Source organism: Schistocerca cancellata, chromosome 8 (genome assembly GCF_023864275.1).
Source record: "Schistocerca cancellata isolate TAMUIC-IGC-003103 chromosome 8, iqSchCanc2.1, whole genome shotgun sequence".
In the NCBI taxonomy this organism is placed as follows: Eukaryota; Metazoa; Arthropoda; class Insecta; order Orthoptera; family Acrididae; genus Schistocerca; species Schistocerca cancellata.
The window spans coordinates 386933230-386951219 of record NC_064633.1 but is presented as its reverse complement, the minus strand read 5'-3'; positions in this window follow the sequence as shown (position 1 = coordinate 386951219).

Genomic DNA, 17990 nt, shown 5'->3' with positions numbered 1-17990 from the left:
AGCCAGCTTTCTGTACATATAACGATTTCAGCTTAGGTGCTTTCTATCAGCGCTTGAAGTTCCGGTACTTTACCAACGCAGCTTCGACAGTTTACAATTACAATACCGATTGCTTCTTGGTCGCTGCATGTCCTGAATTTTCCCCGCACCCGTTGAGGCTGTCGCCCTTTCTGTACTTGCCCAAGGCCATCTAACCTAGAAAACCGCCCAGCCCACGCCACACAACCCCTGCTACCCGTGTAGCCGCTTTTTGCGTGTAGTGGACTCCTGAACTATCCAGCGGAACCCGAAACCCCACCACCCTATGGCGCAAGTCGAGGAATCTGCAGCCCACATGGTCGCAGAACCGTCTCAGCCTCTGATTCAGACCCTCCACTCGGCTCTGTACCAAAGGTCCGCAGTCAGTCCTGTCGACGATGCTGCAGATGGTGAGCTCTGCTTTCATCCCGCTAGCGAGACTGGCAGTCTTCACCAAATCAGATAGCCGCTGGAAGCCAGAGAGGATATCCTCTGATCCATAGCGACACACGTCTTTTGTGCCGACATGAGCGACCACCTGCAGATGGGTGCACCCTGTGCCCTTCATGGCATCTGGAAGGACCCTTTCCACATCTGGAATGACTTCCCCCGGTATGCACACGGAGTGCACGTGGTTTTCTTCCCCTCTCTTGCTGCCATATCCCTAAGGGGCCCCATTACGCGCCTGACGTTGGAGCTCCCAACTACCAGTAAGCCCACCCTCTGCGACCGCCCGGATCTTGCAGACTGAGGGGCAACCTCTGGAACAGGACAAGCACCCATGTCAGGCCGAAGATCAGTATCAGCCTGAGACAGAGCCTGAAACCGGTTCGTCAGACAAATTGGAGAGGCCTTCTGTTCAGCCCTCCGGAATGTCTTTCGCCCCCTGCCACACCTTGAGACGACCTCCCACTCTACCACTCAGCCTCAATGCGGGCAGTATCCCGGGCAACCACAGTCGTAGTCCGATCGGGGGATGCGTGGGACGAGCTGGCCGTGCCCAACAAATCCAGACAAGATGAAATTATCTTGTTAAACACGTAGTTTTATGTTTATGTGGTGTCATCAGAAGTAGTCACTATAGATAGGGAGGAAATTAAAAACTCTCTGACTTCCAACTTACTAAAAATAGTCCGGATTGTTGTAATGATTAATTTTTTCTGAAAATTTATTCCAGGGTCCGGACATGAGGCAGGTCTCTAAGCGAATTCAGAAAGAAAAGTCACAAATTTGGGTAGTCTTAATAGCACAAGACAGCAATCACTGACCCAAAGTAGGCACTAAGTAGAGCTCCGGTTTTAATGATACCTGATTTTCGTAAAAAAAAAAAAACTACCGCAGTCTGATGCCTCAGTACGTGGTACTGAAGTTGTCTTATTACAGGAAAGTAGCGAAGGCAGACGAGCTATAGCCTACATGTATAGGACTCTCAATGGCTTAGAAAACAATAATTATGTCTATAAGATTCAGAGTTTAGTTGTACTCATTGATTTGGGAAAGTTTAAGTACTGTTTATAAAATATGCATTTCCATTTTGGAACATACAACTAAAACAATCAAGTGCTGAGTTCGGTTTTGGAGAGGCCTTAAAAGACACGGGGTATAGCGAGGAGGACGATAAGAACAAGGAACACACATCAAAAACAGTTTTGCATCACCCGGTTCCCAAAACCCCTGAAGATAGTTGTCGACTGTGGATATTGTATGAGAGACACAGTCCCTTTGACTGTTCAGAGATGTCACTAGACCTTCCAAAAGATGTAAACAACCGTACATGAGTAGAGCTTATGAGACGGAGTGTATCCAACTGCCGATCAGGTCCAGACATGCCACAAGGAAGGAGGTACACGGCTCGTATAGTCTGTAGTTCAAACAAGCCTAGACGGTCGATACCGCGGTTCGATTGCGTCCGCATTATTACTTTGTGCCAGGAAGGGCTCTCAACGAGGGAAGTGTCCAAGCGTTTCGGAGTGAACCAAAGCGATGTTGTTCGGACACGGAGGAGATACAGAGAGACAGGAACTGTCGATGACATGCCTCCCTCAGGCCACCTAAGGGCTACTACTGCAGTGGATGACCCCTACCTACGGATTATGTCTCGGAAGAACACTGGAAGCAACACCACCATGTTGAATAATGCTTTTCGTGCAGCCACAGGACGTCGTGTTACGATTAGAACTGTGCGCAATAGGCTGCATGATGTGAAAACTCACTTCCGACGTCCATGGCGAGGTCCATCTTGGTGCAACCACGACACCATGCAGCGCGGTAGAGATGGGCCCAACAACATGACGAATGGACCGCTCAGGATTGCATGACGTTCTCTTCACCGATGAGTTTCGCATATGCCTTCAACCAGACAATCGTCGGAGACGTGTTTGGTGGCAACCCGCTCAGGCTGAACGCCTTAGACACACTGTCCAGCGAGTGCAGCAAGTGGAGGTACCCTGCTGTTTTGGGGTGGCATTTTGTGTGGCCGACGTTCGTCGCATGGAGAGCGCCGTAACGGCTGAACGATACGTGAATGACATCCAGCGACCGGTAAAGTAACCACATCGGCGACATATTGGCGAGGCATTCGTCTTAACGGAGGACAATTCGTGCGCCCATCGTGCACATCTTGTGAATGACTTCCATCTCAAGAATGACATCGCTCGACCAGAGTGGCCAGCATGTTCATCAGACATGAACCTTATCGGACATCCCTGGGATGGATGGAAAAGGGCTGTATAAGGACGACGTGACCCACCAACCGCTCGAGGGATCTACTCTGAATCGCCCTTGAGGAGTCGGACGACCTGGACCGACAGTGGTTCAAATGGTTCAAATGGCTTTGAGCACTGTGCGACTTAACTTCTTAGGTCATCAGTCACCTAGAACTTAGAAATAATTAAACCTAACTAACCTAAGGACATCAGACACATCCATGCCCGAAGTAGGATTCGAACCTACGACCGTAGCGGTCGCTCGGCTCCAGACTGTAGCGCCTAGAACCACACGGCCACTCCGGCCGGCAACAGACCTCCAGTGCCTTGATGAAGTTGTGGATAGTATACCACGACGAATACAGGGATGCATCAATGTAAGAGGACGTGCTACTGGGTATTATAAGTACCAGTGTGTACAGCAGTCTAGACCACTACCTCTGAAGATCTCGCTGTAGAGTGATACAACATGCAATGTGTGGTTTTCATGAGCGATAAAAAAGCAAAAATAATGTTTTAGTTGTTCTCTAATTCAATTATCTGTACAGGTTCCGGAGCTCTTAGAACCGAAGTGGTGCAAAACTTTTTTCGGTACGTGTATATAGTCTTATCAGGCCTGTTTCTTTAAACTACTGATAGTAATTGTTACATTTTAGTCTTCTTGTACCTTCTCGCACGTTACGTTGCTGTATCCCACAATGGTGGTTACCACAAAATCCGTCATTCAAGTTTTACGCATGGTGTTTTCCATGTGTGTCTCAACAAAATAGTTGATCACTGATAGTTCAAATGGTTCAAGTGGCTCTGAGTACTATGGGACTTAACTTCTGAGGTCATCAGTCCCCTAGAACGTAGAACTTCCCAAACCCAACCAACCCAAGGCTATCACACACATCCATGCCCGAGGCAGGACTCCAACCCACGACCGCAGCGGTCGCGCGGTTCCAGACTATAGCGCCTAGAACCGCTCGGACACCCCGGCCGGTGATCACTGACAGTGTTACCACATTCTTCACCTCTTATGTGCTTACGAACTTTTGATTTCGGATGGAAATACGAAATACGCCCCTCTTACCCAATTAGAATAAGTAAGAATTTTCGCTCAGCATTGATAGCGTACCATAGTAGGGATGAAAGCTCGTGCGATCAGACATTTCTGTGGTCGATGTTAGTCAGTAACATATCAAGGGATGAAAGTCACCAGGCCATGCGTGGTGAGTTATTCTTCATTTTCAAGGTTGCGACTCCACTGAGTAGCCTGTCGTCTATTGAGGTCCTGATGCTTGAGAAGATGTCACCAGAGTATTTGATTGCTAAGAGAAGGTAAGCAAGAATTAATATTTGGTAAGTTCATAGCCGTGGAAAGCAGAGATGTAACAGGGGCCAGCAGACAAAACCTTATCAAGTAGCAGACAAAGTGATCTTTGTGATTTGGGGCCATTAGTAAAGCTGTTGACAACATCACAGAAAACCTGTATCACATCTCAATAAGACATGGGAGCTGTATCTCTTCTTACGTCAGTAACATAATTTTATCTGATCTGGAGCGAAAGTTTACTGTGAGAGTACAACTTTCCCAGGTCAAACTGGTCACTAATGGCCTTGCTAACTAGTATATGTATCTTAGCATACAACTCCTAGTGTCTAGTGGTCAACAGCCCTAGAATTTGTGTGTCATTGTCAGACTATTTGAGGTCATTTATTTGGCTCTGGATCGTGTCATCGCTTGTAGGCCAACGCACGAACGACTGCCCAGAGCGAGGAGAAACGAGTGGTATGTTGTGAACAGATAGGGGAGCAGCACAGTTCAGCGAGAAATTGTAACGACTGGTGGAGATACTAGTTGCAGCTACAGGATATGTGCCGGGGTGGTGCTCTGCCTTGCCCATGGTTGCTACAGCTGTTGGTTGGATGGCACTGGTATTAGAGTCGCATTGCCACCGAGTGTTTTTTGAACTGGAGTGAACTAGAATACCGTGATGGATTCCACAAGCACAGCTAATCTTCTAGAAGGGGATTGCTTCCGTATGGAGCCACAGCAGTACAAGGAAACAATTCTGTGACCTAAAGTGGTTGGTTCAGACTAACTGTACCCGAGTGCTCTCCTTCCCAGTATGTGGATTCAGTAACTGATATCTAAGCAAGCTATTGATTCTGAGTTCACAGGCCGCGCTTCCACTTTCACAGTGGCTGTTACTTATATAACTAGTCAGACACCTTGGTCGTCACCATGTGGGACTGACTTTAATGTCGAAAGTCACCAAGTATAAGAGGTCATATACTTACGTCAGCTTACCTTTTAATGTTTTCTGTGTAGACTGCTCTACTATTAAAGAGCACACTAAAGTCCAGGAAGAAAGATGGAGCGCAGTTCATGGTTGTGTTTTAAGAAATATTTTTTTTATTGTAGCTAACTTGAGTATTGTCATTTGCTTTATATTTATCGGGCTGCCGAGATGTTTTATAAGTGGACCATCTTATGCTACTGGTTTGCTGAGGTACACCCTTAACTTATTAGGATGTCAGGCTCATTAAATTGTGAACTTGACCAGCGCGAGTCAGTATATCTAATACTATATATGACATTAGTTTTGTGGAACCTGTAAATTTCTTACCATAACATGAAGAGTAGCTTTGAGTATCAGTGGATTATTGTAGCTATACTCACAGTGTGACTAGACTGAATACAAAAACCAGAAGTCCAAATAGGCGCGATATGAATTGTTAACGCTGATGACTCCTAGAATCCGTTATTTTTTAGATGATTAGTTTCCTTGTGCATCCTGTTACTATGACCATAACAGAAATCAAACATTGATGTTTGTATCCGGTGGGCGCTCTCCAGGTAAGCAAGAAATAATATTTGGTAAGTTCATAGCCGTGGAAAGCAGAGATGTAACAGGGCCCAGCAGACGAATCCTTATCAAGTAGCAGACAAAGTGATCTTCGTGATTTGGGGCCAGTAGTAAAGCTGTTTACAACATCACAAAAAACCTGTTGTTTTAAGCTGTTTGTTCAATTCCTGTGCTGACTTTTTGGTCAGATGCGCCTGGTTTCGTAAAATCATATTTTAAGTAGAAAGAAAAATAAAGAAAATAGTTAAACAATTAATTCATCTTAAACAAACTATTTCAGGAATCAAGTCCTTTGAATTAAATCCGGCCAAAAAAGTACGTTTTTAATTGCAAATTTTTTCCTGATATATTGGACAGATAAAACATATTTTAAAATTAATTGACTAACCAGCTGTATGTTTTTAATGAATGACCTTTTGTAGTTTTCATAGAGCACGTTATTCGCACAGACGTCGCTCCAAAAATCCTATAGTGTAAAGATTTATTATTTAGTGTAAAGTGTTATTATGAATCATTCGATCCATTGAGGAATCTATATGTGGAAGTGGAGATCGAAAAGAAACGGTAACATAAGTGTCCCTCGTAAGATGTATATCAAGTTCAGTTTCTCTTAATGTATTTCGACGTGAAATGAAACAGCTGGACGGATCTTTACAAACGAATTTAACTTACAACGTTTTCCATGGCAGATAGTGACGATGCTGAAAACCATTTAATAGTTTAACAGTCTGCTGGTAGAAAGATATGTTTTCACTTCTCGAGATAAATAATGGAACAAAACATGTGATTGCAAAAAAACTCTGTGTTTGAAACAAGGTAAAATAAACTTCAATCTACTATTTTTATTCTGTAATAACTGTCTCTAACCTCAGTATGTTCTACTGTTGTCTCTCTCTAGTTAATTTTGATAGCACAACGTTCAGTTCTAATGAAAAACTCATTGACTTGTCGAGGGTGGCGGTTGCGACCAAAGAAGTATCAATGTTATGCTTCTCTCCTTCCCCCGAAATGGAACTGGAGCAGCAGATGAGCTGTAGTGTGTTGGATCATTTTGGTGAAGCAGAAGGACTTGAAAATGGTGATAAGCTCGCATAGGAGCTAAACAGTTTATTTAAAAATTCAGTTAATCCCCTCTGATATTCTAGTGCGCGATCTTGCCGTGGAAAGTTAGTGACATATTATGGAGATAGGACTTACTGGACAAGCAACTAGCCCCAACCAGGCTTTTTTAAACAAAAAAGTGAATGCCCACGTAAAGATTTAAGTAACGTGGCGTATTTTACAATCGGCTTTAGTGACTACGTTGATCCTCACATTAATAATTGAACCATCTGACAATCTCTTCGCCTTCTGTAACACGAAAATCATCACTCACTTTCCATAATTGAGTCCACAACATTCCTGTAGTCGTTTCTACGACGAAAGTACCTTTCATCGGCTTCATACATGTTCTTTGCTGTCATATCAAATTTTCAGGTGCTTGTGAAGGAAGCTACCTACAATCTCCTTTTTAATATATTTTTTTATCTTGTCCTGTTGTTGCCTTCCGTGCCGATCATTTTACTAAGTCTTCAGATTTGCGTCATGGCTCTTGCGATCTTCTCTCTTGGTCTCCTTTTCTTCGTCGACAATTTCAAATCAGTGTCTTTTCTTAAAATTTAGTAACTCATTGGAACGATGGTATTATTATAACCTTCAGGCAACTTCTAAATTCCATTTACCTTTGGATTTTCAAAATTGCTTCCACTGTCTCAGTACTATAATTTTCTTTTCTACCTTACGCCTTCCTGCTATTACCACAAGAAAAGTGCCTATTTCTGCAAATTACCCTTCCTTTCCAATAAACAATCGACCTTTAGATTTAAACGTCCCAGCTTCAACTTAAGCATTCTGCATGTCAGTATTTCGGGTTCTCTTTTCCACATTTCTCCTTACTTCCATTACGACAAAGAAACAGAATCTTTTCCACACACTGAAAGTATTTCTCCAGTAACAATCCTCTATGTTCCTTCCGTACTTCGTTACTCTTCAGCATCCCATAGTCAAATGCTCATTTTCATCTGTCGCTTAGAGATTAAGAAAAATTTTGAATACTACATTTCTCCTATCGAACAAAAGCACTCTCCTTTGCATATACATTGCACATTACATTGAAGTACAGTGGTGTTATTAAACACCTGGTAAGTTCTACAAGTTTTCCCGTTAACAGTTTCACCTCTTAAAGCAACATATTCCTTTCATAAGAGAGCTTTTTCTCGAGAAGCGAAACATCTTATGTCATTATAAACTTAACGTACTCTTTCAGGTGAAAATTCATTGAAATTTTCGGTTTCCTCCATAGCTTACCAAGGGAATTTCATGTCGATTACAATATTTATCATTGTAATATATGAGTATGTCATTAATAATGTGCATGGACAAAAGCTCTTACGTATAGTATGATATCAGACGGCATGGAATTAATTACGTGATTTGCTAACACGACAAAGATATTTCGTTGTTTCCAGTTCACTGTTTACAGGGTAAAAGGAAACTCGATTTTGCCGCAAGCTGTGTCAATAAAATCTTAATCGCAACACGATAATCATATCCGTTAAACCAAGCGGTGCCACGAACGTAAATAAATTATATTCGAAAGTTGTATCACAGCCCAACATAGCGAGCAAAATGTTTTTGGGATTGTCTGCGTAGCGGAGATCAGTAAATAACTGATATAAATGTACAGCCAGCTCCAAAACGGAAACAATTACATTGCACTACATTTCATCCACAACGCTTAAGCCTGCGTATGAAGCATTTTCACAATATGATGTTAGTATTAGGTTTAGGATTTTCAAAGAATTTTATAGATTTGAACAGAGTTATTTAATCTGTGATATATTGGAATGGTGTGAAATACTGAAGTGATCGTGATAAAAGAATATAGGGCACAATTTTAATTTTCTACTCATTAGACCGTAATACATTGATATAAAGTAGGAATTAGGATGCTCTGAACAGTTACGAAACACACGTAAAGTTAGGTATTTGGGCTATAAGAAAAGGTATAGCATGTAGAACACATACACCAAGTGAGAGGTATAGAGAAAGTGAGAGAGATAGAGAGTGAGAGAGGGCGAGAGGAGAGAGAGAGAGAGAGAGAGAGAGAGCATTAGCTGTCAGTTAAAATCGCTGTATATTCGTACACATTTCCAGCTTCCCTCACGTCTCACAAATACTTTCAGATACATCTTACGCCTCACCGAAACGAATTTGTCGTGTCGCGAGTTGCGAGATATTCGCAATAAGATTCCACTGCCGTTTAGGAAATATTTATTTTATAATAAATCCACTTACAGACCAAAATTTTATTGATTACATCATTAATTTCGGTCAACGCTTACTGTCTTCACACTTGAGTAAATCCGTGTACTACAAAATTCTTATCGTAGTATATATAGATGGCAGGAAAACATTAACCAGCCGCACAACCTTCGTCATAAAATTATAAAATTCTTAAGTAACATGGACCTTTCATTGAAATATCTTCTAAGATAAGTCGTAGGGTCAGTATTGCCTCGCGTGTTCCTACATTTCTACGGAATCCAAACTGATATTCCCCGACGTCAGCTTCTAGCAATTTTTCCATTCTTCTTTCAGGAATTCGTGTTAGTATTTTGTAATTGTGACTTATTAAATTGATAGTTCGGTAATTTTCACATCCATCAGCATCTGGCTTCTTTGGAATTGGAATTATTTATTATGAGCAAGATGTATGAGATACGCGAAATACCCTCAGACTTCAAGAATTTGTAATTTGTATTACAAATTACAAATTCTTGATGTCTGAGGGTATTTCGCATATCTCATACATCTTGCTCATAATACGGAATCGTTTTCTTATGGCTGGTTCTCCCAAGGCTATCAGTAGTTCTACTGGAATGTTGTTTACTCCTTGGGCCTTGTTTCGACTTAGGTCTTTTAGTGCTCTGTCAGAGTCTTCACCCAGTATCGTATCTCCCATCTCATCTTCATTTACCTCCTCTTCCATTTCCATAATATTGCTCACGAGTACGTCGCTCCTGTATAGACCGTCTATGACCATTGCGTTTTCAGTTTTCCAACATCGGCTTCTTCGATATCGTGCTGTTTTAACTTTAGAATATCCTTGGTGCCTGACGATATTATTGCTGAAAGAATGCGTTGTTTACTGCACTTAAGTGACAGGATTCGTCGTTCCATGTGAGGTTCGACTAGTTCTTTCCCTAGTTCTGAGAGGAATTCTCTTCTTGCAGTTTTACTTCTCATATCATGTAAAAATTTACATTACAGAACGTAAGCATTGCGACAATCTAAATCTAGTATATCAAAAAATGTTGCAAGTGGCCAACTTCTTGTTCCACGTTTCACTGAATAATGTCTAGCCCTATTATCAACAGTATCAACTCCTGAGTTTGTTGACTTGTAGAACATTATTATAAGTATTTTAGGTTTTTTGTGCTCATGCTCGTTTACATAAAATGTTTGGTGTAGAGTAGACAATAAAATGACTGATTTATTTTGTTTAGGAACATACGAAGCTAAAACAGTATTTTGTGCGTACCCAACAATGGTCTGTGTTGATGGCAATATTTCTTTTGGTATTTCCTTTCGGCTGGCCCAAAGAGTTCCCACAAGTGCCGATGTACTAGCAAAACTTGTAAATAAGTCATCAGTTGTAATGTTTCTACCACTTCCCTTCAGGTGATCAACTAAATCATGTACCACTCGTTTCCCTTGATTTATTTCCCTTCCTTCAGCAGATTTCCCAATACATACTTGCGCATTTATGACGTAATTGGTCTCACAATCTACAGCAGTCCTCACTTTTGTCCCATACTGTCCAGGTTTCGAAGGAATGTACACAGATGCTCATTAACTCTAATATAAGGTTCAGGAGACGTGAGACGATATGCATGCATCAACGAACATTTCAAACTCAGCCCTTATAGTTTCAGTTTTCGATCGAGAAGCAGCTTTACTTTGTTCCCTTGCAAGTTTATTAACGAAACGGAGGCACATTAAAATATGACGAAATCTTGAAAAGCTCACTGTGGCTCGAAAAATAGGTAAGCCACACTTTCCTGACCAAAATTGACTCAAAGGCTTCCCATGTTCCTTATGCAAGCCAACTACCATTAGCAGACCAAAGAATACCTGCAGCTCTGTAGAATCAAGCACAATTCAGCATTCAAGAGCTGGATACGGAATTTTATTATCTTTTGCATGATTTTTGATATGCGTGGCTATTACACTCTGCATGTGATTGGTGATAAAAAGGCTGAAACAATCTGCCCTTGTCTGTAATTGTGGTCTAAGGTGACGTGGAAAATGCGCAGTTTTATGTATTACATTCATTGAAATCTGTTTAAGCACATCACGTGGTACTGTGTTATATGTTATCTGTCCATTTCTAGACACAAGAGTACACGCACTCGTTACCTATACCTTTATCATATTCTTCACAGTCATTCATATCCACTTCATATCCGACCTGTATATCTTCCTCCACGTATGACTGTCATCCTCGTTTTCAAAAACTGATGATTATCACAATCACTCTCCTGTAAATCTGCCATAGCCTGCTCGAGATCCATGACTAATAAACTATAACACCACATCTTCCTTCCACAAAACTAAAATCCAAATTGTGAATATGTCTTACCAAAGCATAAGAATCCACTCTTTGTCCAAATTTCAAATTCTTGTATTACAGACTGTGATATAATCATAAATATTTTACCCAATCATAATAAAAAGTCCGTGAATAGCATATCTGTAGTATGAGTAGCCTCCACCCGCATTGAAACAGTTTATTTTTAGTTAAACAAGGTTTTACTATGTACATACATTTTCTCCTTTCGTAGATTAAATTCAAAATCTCTTGTGTTACCCCAGGATTTCTACAAGCCCCCTTCCTTTTAGATACTTGATTCTCTACTACCTCCCTTATTTCATCTTTGAAAGCTACCCATTCTTCTTCTACTTTATTCCTTTCCCTCGTTCTTGTCAATCGTTCCATAATGCTCCCTCTGAAACACTACATCCTGTGATTCTTTCTGGTTATCCAAGTCCCATCTCCTTAAATTCCTACCTTCTTGCTGTTAATTCATTTATAACCTGCAGTTCATAACCAATAAGTTGTTGTCCTTTAAAACCAGGTTCCTAAATCTCTTTTCACCATAATATAATCAATCTGAAACCTTCTGATGTCTCCAGGTCTCTTCCACGTATACTTCCAGAATACTTCTAAACTTCTAGAAGGAGCATTAGGTATTCTTTCATGATTCTTAAACCAAGTGTTAGCAGTGATTGAGTTATGCTGTGTGCAAAATTCTACCAGATGGCTTCCCCTTTCATTCCTTCCCCCAGTCCATATTCGCCTGCTACTTTTCCTTCCTTTTCTTTTCCTGCTGTTGAATTCCAGTCCTGTCTGACTAATGAATTCCCGTCTCCCTTAACTATTTGAATAACTTGTTTTTCTCGTCATTCACTTCTTCTATTTCTTCATCATCTGCGGAGCCAGTTGGCATATAAACATGTACTATTGTGGCAAGCATGGTTTTTGCATCCTTCTAGGCTACAATAATGCGTTCACTATGCTGTTCGTAGTAGTTCATCGGCATTCCTATTTTTGTTATTCATTATTGAACTTACTCCTGGATTACCCCTATTTGGTTTTGTATTTATAAACTTGTAGTCATCTGACCAGAAGTTCTGTTCCAGCTGTCACAGAACTTAACAAATTCCCACTATATCTAACTTTAACCTATGTAACTCTAACCTATCATTTTCCCATTTTAAATTTTCTAACCTATCTGCCTGATTAAGGTGATCTAACATTCCACAACCCGATCTGTAGAATGCCAGTTTAATTTCTCCTTATAATGACGCCCTCCTGAGTAGTCTCCACCGAGAGATCCATATGGGCGACTATTTACCCTCTGGAATAATTTACCCAAGGGTACGCTATAAAGTAAAGCTGAACTCCGGAAAAATTGCAGCTATACATTCCCCTTACTTTCGGCTGTTCGCAGTACCAACACAGCTATGCTGTTTCGGTTGCTGTTACAAGGCCAATTGAATCGAACATCAAGACTGTTGCCCCCACAACTACTGAAAAGTCTGCTGCCCCTATTCAGGAACCACACGTTTGACTGACCTCTCAACAGGTACGCCTCAGTTGCGGTTGCACCTACGGTACGGCTGAACGTATCGCTGAGGCATGCAAGCCTCTCCACCAACGGCAAGGTCCACGGTTCATTGATAATTACTACACAAACAGCTTTGCCCATGACAATGTATCAAGATCCAGACTGAACCTCCATTTATAGATAAAAATATATGCACATAAAACACAAAACAGAATTTTCTACCAAGCAGTAAAGTTGTACGCTAAATGTCTAAAGGTCATTAAATAAATTGCTAAAACTTATATAAAAAGGCAGTTAAAATGTCACTGTTAAACAACACGTTCTATCCATTCACGGGTTACTTAAAGGTAAAGGAGAGAATAATACAAAATATTAATAACAATAATGATGATAAAACAGGTATAATTTCACGTAACACACCGACACTATATCATTTCCAGCTTTTCCTTCTGGAAAAACTTGCTCCCACAGCTTTGCAGTATGTAATAGCAATACCATATCCTCTTTATGAGTTCGTCTCACTCATTATTGTGGAATGCTCAATTCAGTTTTTCTTCAGGCCAGCATATCGGAAGGTGTGGTACACAAAATAGTTCTGGCGTCAGAGGGTATTGTGCGTAGTGTTACGAAAAAGTCTGTGTATAGTTTGTGCTGTGTGACATGTATTAGCAGTATAACATGTCTTTTGCATTATTAAATAACTTACGTGTGGAACAGTATTGTACAATAGGGATAAACCCAATAAGGATGCAATGTTTTTTTAAAAAAGTAGCTTAGTTTTCAGGAGGGAAGGGTAAAGTATTCATCCAGCCATTCTAATTTACGTATTCTGTAGTTTCCTTAAATCATTTCACGGCAGACTACCTGTCCCACTATTGTAGCACTAGCCAAGTAAACCAGTTAATATCTGCTAATATACTTTTATTGTTCTTAAACTGTAAAATCAAGACATGTCCAATATACTTGTAACATATATTTACTGATGAAGACAACTGCTAATATTGCTGCACCGGCAGATTAGGGAATTTTGCTCTGTGATAACCTTAGGTTAGTTAGGTTTAAGTAGTTCTAAGTTCTAGGGGACTTATGACCTAAGATGTTGAGTCCCATAGTGCTCAGAGCCATTTGAACCATTTGTGATAATCAGAGCTCAGCAGAGCACGCCTGTTCCTGTCTTTTGTGACGTGCTTCTGTCTTGGATGTTCATTGCCTGAGCTCTCACTACTGTAGCAGCAATTAATATTGGGTAGGCTGGGTGTTTCCCTTAAGATTTGAGTTGCAAGGAATTGGCTCCACATACCACTTGGTCATAAACGTCACAAGCTAGTTTACGGACAACTTCACATTCACAGCATTTATTTGAGTATCCAATTTGACATACTCTAAGTGTTTTATGTGTTTTGTTTATTATTTTGAGTTTAGTCTTAATAAATCAAATTGTTAATTTGGACCGAAGTTTTATTCTGTGGATCGGTAAAACAACCCTTTCATGTCTCACTACGTTAATGAAACTTCCCTTTATCAAATTAATTTCTATCAAATTAAATTACTGCAGGTGCCAAACTCTTTTCTACTCCACTTGCAGGATTGATTACAGTCAGTTCGCGCTCCTTCCAAATCCATGTGTAACAGCAAATGTCGGAGTTAGAAAAGGGGGGGGGGGCTTACAGCATCATATCCATATGAAGACTATAGAAGAATTTAGTGTTAAATACACTGCTAGCCCAGTACCTCGCATAAAATGGCGACCCTTAGCCTCGGATCTTTCCTGTGAATCGCTGATAAGCAAGCAGTATTCTCAGTAGGAACATTCAAAATTTGTTTAAAGATTAATACCCAAGTTTTTTTCTGGTACTTCCGCGTTTAGTTTTTAAGTAGCGGCGCATGATTACAGTTTTTGTTTTCGGCGTATATATATTTTTCGTTCATTGATTTTTGTGTTTCTTTGATGTGGTGTCCGTACCACATCACACTTTGTCCGGTTTGTGTGTGGTTTCTGTACCACAACAAATCGTGCATATAATTACAGCGTTGGACCGGCGTTTTTGAAATTTTATGTCTATGTGTAAAAAAACAGGGAGTAGATTAATTTTATTGTGAATTTTAGATAAATTTCTTTTTCATGAATTATTACGAGAAGTAAGGCACGACTATTAGGGAACGAAGCTAGAACAAAAGTGGATGGCATAATGGATAAGGGGCAGGTTATTGCCGCGGATAGGTTCGGAGATGAGATGGGCACATTTTTAGCAGGAAAGGGCGGCAGGTTCGTTGACGAGGAAGGTAATTTGGACGCAATCTTAGAGCAACATCGCATCCGTGACTATGATAGTAAGGTAGAATATGAAACAGAGACAGGCACACAGATCGAGATGGTAGCAGAAGTTTATAGTCAAACGGAGCAGCCAGAGGCCATCTCGGTCACGTCAGAGCTCTAGCGCCCAGGTGTCCAGAGTTACATCGCCCATGTGTGACATTAACCCAATACTGAGCATCCTACGATCAATGAAAGAAGAAGCTGACGAACAACGTAAGAAGGAGAAGGAAGAAGATGAGAAACAATGTGAGAAGGAGAAGGAAGAAGATGCGAAACAGCGTAGGAAAGAGAAGGAAGAAGTTGACGAACAGCATAAGAAGGACACTCAGGCAATAATTTCGCATATAGGGGAAATTCGTCGCGAATTACTAACAATAAAGAAAGAATGTGGAGAAGTAAAACAAATGACAATTGCTACATAAAATGTAGCAGGCCTGGCCAAAACGGCAGCAATAGGGACAATGAAAGTCGCGGAAGCAACTTCTAAACTCGCAGGACGCTTGCGACGTACAACACAAGCCCACTTAAAATCCCTAGCGTTCTAAAACGCAAGATAATATCGCGGTTGCGAACACCACGAAACGAACGGAAGAAGTAGAGAGTCGGATAGCAAAACTAGAGCAAAATGGGCACACGAGCACTGCGCATTCGGATATCACTGATGGAGTACACAGAATTGTGTCTCCGAGGAAAAGCCCGCCGTGCTCTAGCCCAATGACCGATTGCGGAACTAACAATGCACACGCAGAAACAGCGAGTTTCTGCGTGTAGTACAATTGTAGCACACTTAGGAGAATGAATTATGAGTGCCACTTCCACTGTGATACAGAGGTAGCACATCACAGTTATCAGCAAGATAGATTGGGACACTCAGCATACGTGCAAGTATCGGAAACGAGTGACAACACGAGTGCGAGGATGGGACAGGAGTTTGAACCCAATCACTTCCTGTCGATACTAAAGTTCCAGAATTTCAAAGATAATGGAGGGTCGATGCATCCTAAGAGCTGGGTGATGCAGTTTACAAATTCATTACCGTCAACATGTCCAACCCAGGCAAAATTAGAATTCATGTGCGGACACATCGAAGGCCAAGCCGCGGAAAACATGAGGGATGCGACAGCGACGTGTCGGAATTATCAGGAATTTGTTGATGCATTCCTGCGGACCTTTTGGTCAAAGGAAACGCAAGACAGGATTAAAGAGGAAATAATATTTTGTCCTGAACTGGAAGTGTATGAGCAAAGGAGCACAACTAAAGTTTTTGATGATTTAGTAAAGAAGAATAAATTTTTTGATAGTCCATACAGCAACGAAGAAATCATTAAATTTTGCTTTTCCAAATTGCCAGTTAGGTACCAAGAGACACTTGTCGGCAAGTGTGGATCTGATATAGAAGCACTCAAGTGTCTATTGCGTGAACTCGAAGTAGTCTTTGATAAACAAGACGCAAAGGACAGCAAGAAGGGGCAGAGTAACAAATACCACGGGCCATCAAGGGAGGACGACGACAGATCGCATAATGGCACTGGCCAGCTAGGAAACCAGGGTTACGGAAATCAAGGTTACGCCATTCAAGGTTATGGAAACCAGAGACACGGAAACCAGAACGTCACTGAACAGGATCAACCTAGACAAGGAATCTGGGACGGAGGAATAACGAACGGCAAAGCGACCGTAACTGGAGAGAGCGAAACCAAGGACAACAGTGGAGCCAGGAGATTGAAACTAGACATGCAAAATCCTAATGCACGTCAGAGGAGGGGGTCTTAACAAGAGATTGACGCCAGACTAGTGCGAACACAGGCCGCCGGAATTTCGCACGTAATCTCGGGCATGGCCCACTAGGGATGATAAATTACGAAGATTTATCAGAATTCCCGCTCGAAGAACATAAAACAACTCCTCGAAAGGATCGGCACCCTCTTATCACAGTTGCAATAGCTGAAAAGAGTATGAACGCGATAATAGATAGCGGAAGCTACATAACGGCAATATCTGAGGCAGCACACAAGAGGTGCTCTCAGCAGGTGGACTGGCCTATCCTATCGGTTAAGAAAACCAAAATAAAAGGGGCATTAGCGGTTAAATGTACGGAGGTAACCCAACAAACAAGACTGGAATTCTCCTGCCAAGGACACAAAATAGAGTGTAACTTCTGGATAGGACAAACCTGGCGATCGACATGATAATAGGAACGGACTTCCTAAATGAGCATGAAGCGATAGTTGATCTAGGACTAGATGAAGTGGTTTTGAGGAATGGGAATCCCGTCCACATTAAGTTCGACGACCAGCTGACCCCAGCTCCACTACCGTCTAACTGTGTACGGATAAACTATGCGTGTCAGAAAGACAGAAAGAAAGAATAGGTCGACGTTGCGGGTAGGGAAGAGGACACGGATGAGAATGAAGTCGTAATAATGGGAGAAATAAAAGAGAAAATAGGAGAAAAAGTGGTAGCAATAATGAATATAAGGTCTGACCAGCGCAAAGAACTTCATAAATTACTATTAGAACATGCGGAGGTTTTCATTCCCAAGACAGGATCAATAAGGTACTTCCAATATGAATTCGGTGTACGTCCACACAACCAGTTTCGTGTGCCACCCTACCCAATCCCCTTGGCATATGGACAGAAAGTAGCAGCTGAGATTACTCGAATGCTGAGTGAAGGAATAAGAGAACCTACGGCTTCAGCCTATAATAAGACAGATGGTAATATTTGTTTAGTTTTGGACTCGCGTCAAATTAATACCATAATATAACCCGAAATAGACAGACCGGAACGATTAGAGAAAATCTTACAAAACTTCCATGCGATATCAATCTTCTCATCAGTTGATCTGAAATCGAGTTTCTGGCAAATTGAGCTCCACCCAAAATGCAGACAGTATACAGCCTTTTTAGCATTTGTAAGATGT